Source organism: Lolium rigidum, chromosome 5 (assembly GCF_022539505.1).
Source record: "Lolium rigidum isolate FL_2022 chromosome 5, APGP_CSIRO_Lrig_0.1, whole genome shotgun sequence".
Classification (NCBI taxonomy): Eukaryota; Viridiplantae; Streptophyta; class Magnoliopsida; order Poales; family Poaceae; genus Lolium; species Lolium rigidum.
Window position 1 is genome coordinate 98,964,639 of NC_061512.1, and position 5,842 is coordinate 98,970,480.

The window sequence follows — 5,842 nt, forward strand, 5'->3', positions numbered from 1 at the left end:
GGTCGGTCATCTTCTCCGCAGCCGGTTAGTGGTGTGGGGGCTGCTGACCTGGCATGAATAAAGGTGGTGGTCCTAGGGCCTTTCTTGTGCGAAGATGGAGACCTTCCGCGAAGTCGGTCCCTCTTGATCCGGCCGGAGTGGTGTGTTCGGAAAGCTCCGCCGGCGGATGTAACGGCGCTTTTTTGCCCGAGTTCGCTGGATCGGTGGTGATTCAGTCGGATGCACCCGTGCTTTTATTCCGGCCGATTGGTTCTGGAGGGAGCGTCGGGAAGCTCTGTTCTTTCTTGACATATGGAAACATGCTCCATGGCGAAGTTAGAGGCGAAAAATACCATGAGGGTCGGATTGAAGGACTTGCTATGGAGGTTCAAGTTTTTTAGCGTTGTTGAGGGGCTTGCTTGGTATTCTGGGTTTCGTAACAACAATATGTAAGAGGGGGCGGAAATACAGGTGAAGTTCAGAGTCTTACCTTTCAGGATGAAAATTGAAGGTCTGGTCTTAACTGGCAATGACCTTGTTGGAGGCATTGTTTTGAAAGTGGGGAGTATCTTCAGGGTGAAAACCTAAGATCTTCTGATCGGGCGACGATAGTGTTTGTGCACTGTTACCTTCTTGGAGGCGTTGCTTTTAGAGAGCATGGAGTTCGGGTGTTGTCTTGGTGGTGGATGCACCGATGTTGCTAGGGACTGGAATACCGTAGCGGGACTTTTTTTATGTAATTCTTCTTTGTTTTTTGTTGTTGTATGCATCCGTAATCTTTATTAGAGTATTGCGTTGTTGAAGAGAGTTGAATGTAATTGGTATCTTCTTAATATTAGATACAAGATATAAGCTGTTGCCAAGGAATTGGACGGTGCGTGCATAGCTGACTTGTGGGCCTGGATGGCCCGGTCGTTGTTGTGCTATTCATCCCTTGTCTCTGTGCTTTCTCTCTTGTGTGGATCCTCTCCATCCCCACGCTTCTGCCTCCTCTTCCTGGCCGCCCACCACATCAACTGCACCACCACTCCCCACCAACTCCGCCATCGCTCGCCATCGTCTACACCAGTGTCGAGGACCTACGCCGGTGTTCAAAAATCGAATCCAGATGACCTTCTTCTAAGAGCACCTGCGTGCTAGGGTTTTGAGTCGCCGCCCCGCCTAGCTCCGGACGAAGTCTTCTCCGAGACATCTACTTCCCCTCCGCACCTCCTTGCTCCATGTCCAGATTCGAGAGCCGCCCCGAGCTTTCTCACGTCATCCTATGTACTATTGTTCAGTGTCAATTCTTTTAGATTGAACAACGTGGTTTCTCACAATTTATTGGCTGCAGATTTGTATCCTTTCCTTTTTCTGGGATGGTGCGACACAGATCTGTACGAGCCACCTCCTCTTGCTGTTGTAACTTCCATGATTTTCTGATGCCAATGGGATTTTTTCATCACTCAGCAGGGAACCAGAAAATACGGGAATTAGAGCAATTCGATCGGTTAGTCTTCTCTGGTCTGGCTTCTTTTTAAGGCTTTCAGTTTCATTTAAATTTGTTAAAATTTCCAGTTTTATGCTCTGATTAAAATTTGATTACACATAATAGCTGGATTAAAAAAATCTTACAGAACCAGAAAATACGGGAATTAGAGCAATTAGATTGGTTAGTCTTCTCTGATCTGCTTTTTTTTTTAGGTTTTCAGTTTCATTTTAATTTGTTAAAATTGCCAGTTTTATGCTCTGATTAAAATTTGAGTACACATAATAGCTGGATTAAAAAAATATCTTACATGCTTTGATATCTTTTGATATTATCTAATATATAATAGGCTTTGTCTAGCATCACCAATACCTTTTTTTGTAGTATCAAGGGATTCAGCAGGTATGGTTCCTCCAAGTTGTTTTCCCTGAATTTAGTTCATTGATTACGCAATCGGCATGGCCTCAACATTAGGTAATTAAGACGTACTAATTGGTTGTGTCAGCTTAATTACTTTCTCTACTACTGGATTGGATTGCTATTCCACTGTATCCTTCTCACAGCTATTAATTATGTCTTGGTTCCCTGTAGAAGTTGATAGATAATGCTTTATTCTTAAGTTTACTGTTTTTTTCACTAGGCGCTATATGAATTTTCCTTTCCAAACAAAGTTCTGTTATGTTGTATTAAATATGCATGGTAGATTCTGAGGAGAGATTTATGCGGCAGTCCGTTCATCAAGTAGCACAATCTGATCGTCAAGTGTGAGAGATGGGAAGAGTAATAAAATGCATTGACTCTTCATGCTGCTACAGCAGGTTAGTTATTTGTTAAGACAACTCCGGAGAAGATTTATATTTTTTTATACACTTGGTGATCGTCAAAGGCTGTTATGCTGCCTGTATGTTAGGAAGTGCCAGTTCTACACGAAATAAAGTTTCACCGATTACACGTAGCAGTTTCTGATCAATTATTTTGTCGCATTAACAAGTTTGCAGAAACATAAAGGTACAGCTCTGAATTTTTGTCCTCACATCAAAGTTCCTAAGTTATAAATAGTTCACTACTTTTTCTTCTGCGTGAAGGTTCTTTGGTAATCAAAAGCACAAACCAAGTTTGATTCATTGATGGACATTGAGACTAGATATATTTTGTCTATGTTACTCTTAGAGGGCATGTTAAATGTTGCTTAAATATTTTTCTCTCTCAAAGTACAACATATAATGCTTTATATCTAGGATTAAGATTTATCAACTTGCAAGCGTCTTCTCTTAGAGAGCGGTTATCAATAGAGCTCACATCAATATGTATTTCTCAAAAAGCAAAAAAATGACCAAGTTAGTTTAAGAATAAAAGTTGGATTGCGAGCCTTTGTGATAAGGCGTGGCCCGATCTTCTCAGTAAGCAACGGTGGTGATGATGATCACGGGGTGATTGCAGCGGAGGTAACTTGATGAAGTGGATGATAACTTGTATTACGCAACGAGATCTCTCGATTGGTCCCTGTCGCCAATGCAACATGCTCTCAACTCGCAAGATATTCGCAACTCCACACGCTTGCGCACGTAGCCGCCGACCACGAAGCGATAAGTTGCAACCTTCTAATTCCCAATGGAACAACGAGATTACACAAGACGTTCAGATCTACACAATATCAAGCAATATGGTGTAGGGAATTCAATAGTTTTGCAGAGCAAACAACTAAGAACTAGGGTTTATCTTAAACGTGGTCTTAAGCAGCTAGGGGCGTCCTGGGCACTTATATAGGCGTCCGAGACGACTTCTGGTCGAAAAGATACAAGAATAACCGACCCGTGAATAGATGCGGTCGAGACGGACTCCGGACACCGGCCGAGTCTGGGCCGGTCGGCCGGACTCGGGACCGGTGGCCGGTTCAAACGGGCCGGGGACCGGGTTGCAACCGGGGCGCAAAGTGTCGCCAGCGTACTCTCCCGGTTGGCATCGGCGTGGCGCCCGGTTGGCGCCGGGTGGATCCGACTGCCGCCGGTTGGACCGGGCCAGGGACCGGCGCGCCGGCGTGGCGGCCGGTCTGCCGAGGTCTTCGGGCCGGCACCTGGACTTCGTCTTCTCCTCTCGCGCATGCCTCCGCTCCTCCCTCGCGCGTCCATGATATATCTTCATGTCCAACTCCTTGTCCGGCTCCACGTCCATCTTCACATCCACTGCTCATCTCCTCCTCGTGCGATGCTTGTCTCCTCTTCATACTGACGATACATAAGTAATAGGACTTAGGTAGTATAAAGTTCGATCAATCAAAGTATCGTTTAGGAACAAGTTCACTGTTGTTTAAGTAGCTTCGCACGAGCTCTTGTAATAGGTCCAATCCGAACTTCATTGGACTTGAGCTTCATGGCAGATTCATCTTCATTTGGTAATGACGGAGGTGGTGGTGTGGTAGGGATGTCCTCATCATCTCCCCACTTCAAAAGGCGTCGACCTCGACGCTCCAAGGTCTTCTCCGTCATATGGTGTCAAATCGGCAACATTAAAAGAATTACTGACACCAAACTCATCAAGTGGAAGATCTATCGAGTATGCGTTATCATTGATCTTGGCAAGCACTTTGTAAGGACCAGCACCACGAGGAAGCAACTTGGACTTCCGTAGCTTCGGTAACCTATCCTTGTGAAAATATACCCAGACCATATCACCAGGCTTGAACAACATCTCCTTACGCTTCTTGTTCATCCTTGCGACATTGCTCTTGCCTTTCTTCTCTATCAACTCTTTAGTCTTCACATGGATCTTTCGCACAAAATCTGCCCTCTTGGATGCCTCCATATTAAGTCTCTCATGTATGGGCAAAGGCAACAAGTCAAGTGGAGTAATGGGTTTGAAACCATACACCACCTCAAAAGGACATAGCTCCGTGGTAGAATGTATCTTCATGTTATAAGCAAACTTCACATGCGGCAAACACTCTTCCCACTCCTTCAGATTCTTCTTGATCATGGATCTCAACAATTGTGACAATGTTCTGTTCACCACTTCAGTTTGACCATCAGTTTGGGGATGACAAGTAGTACTGAAAAGTAGCTTCGTCCCTAGCTTTCTCCACAGCGTCTTCCAAAAGTAGCTCATAAACTTCACGTCACGATCAGAAACAATAGTTTTCGGGACTTGATACGTCTCCGACGTATCGATAATTTCTTATGTTCCATGCCACATTATTGATGATATCTACATGTTTTATACACATTATATGTCGTATTTATGCATTTTCCGGCACTGATGCCGAAGAGCCGATTCTTGTTTCTGCTGTTTTTGGTTTCAGAAATCCTACACGGGAAATATTCTCGGAATTGGACGAAATCAACGCCCGGGGTCCTATTTTTGCACGAAGCTTCCGGAAGACCGAGGGGGAAAGGAAGTGGGGCCACGAGGCGCCGCCACAACAGGGCGGCGCGGCCCAGGTCTTGGCCGCGCGGCCCTGGTGTGTGGGGCCCTCGTGTGGCCCCCCGCGTTGCCCTTCCGCCTACTTAAAGCCTTCGTCGCGAAACCCCCAGTACCGAGAGCCACGATACGGAAAACCTTCCAGAGCCGCCGCCATCGCGAAGCCAAGATCTGGGGGACAGGAGTCTCTGTTCCGGCACGCCGCCGGGACGGGGAAGTGCCCCCGAAGGCTCCTCCATCGACACCACCGCCATCTCCATCAACGCCGCTGTCTCCCATGAGGAGGGAGTAGTTCTCCATCGAGGCTCGGGGTACGTACCGTAGCTATGTGGTTAATCTCTCTCCTATGTGCTTCAACACAATAATCTCATGAGCTACCTTACATGATTGAGATTCATATGATGATGCTTGTAATCTAGATGTCATTATGCTAGTCAAGTGGGTTTACTTATGTGATCTCCGGAGACTCCTTGTCCCACGTGTGTAAAGGTGACGAGTGTGTGCACCGTGTGGGTCTCTTAGGCTATATTTCACGAATACTTATTCACCGTTATGAATGGCATAGTGAAGTGCTTATTTATATCCCTTTATGATTGCAATGTGTTTTGTATCACAATTTATCCGTGTGCTACTCTAGTGATGTTATTAAAGTAGTTTATTCCTCCCGCACGGTGTAATGGTGACGAGTGTGTGCATCGTGTAGTACTTGGCGTAGGCTATGATTGTGATCTCTTGTAGATTATGAAGTTAACTATTGCTATGATGGTATTGATGTGATCTATGCCTCCTTTCGTAGTGTGAAAGGTGACAGTGTGCATGCTATTATAGTACTTGGTTTGGTTATGTTGATCTGTCATGCACTCTAAGGTTATTTAAATATGAACATTGAATATTGTGGAGCTTGTTAACTCCAGCGTTGAGGGTTCGTGTAATCTTACACATCCAACAAGAGAGTGTAGAGTCTAGCATTTATTTATTTAT

General features: G+C 45.3%; 1 long non-coding RNA gene across 1 annotated transcript; it reads left to right on the forward strand.

Annotated features, from left to right (window-relative positions):
* The first annotated feature begins 953 nt into the window (after positions 1–953).
* On the forward strand, positions 954–2,755 carry LOC124653657. The gene is made up of 2 exons (XR_006987984.1): positions 954–1,921; positions 2,177–2,755. It is a non-coding gene; the product is annotated as an uncharacterized LOC124653657 (long non-coding RNA).
* Positions 2,756–5,842: the final 3,087 nt, after the last annotated feature.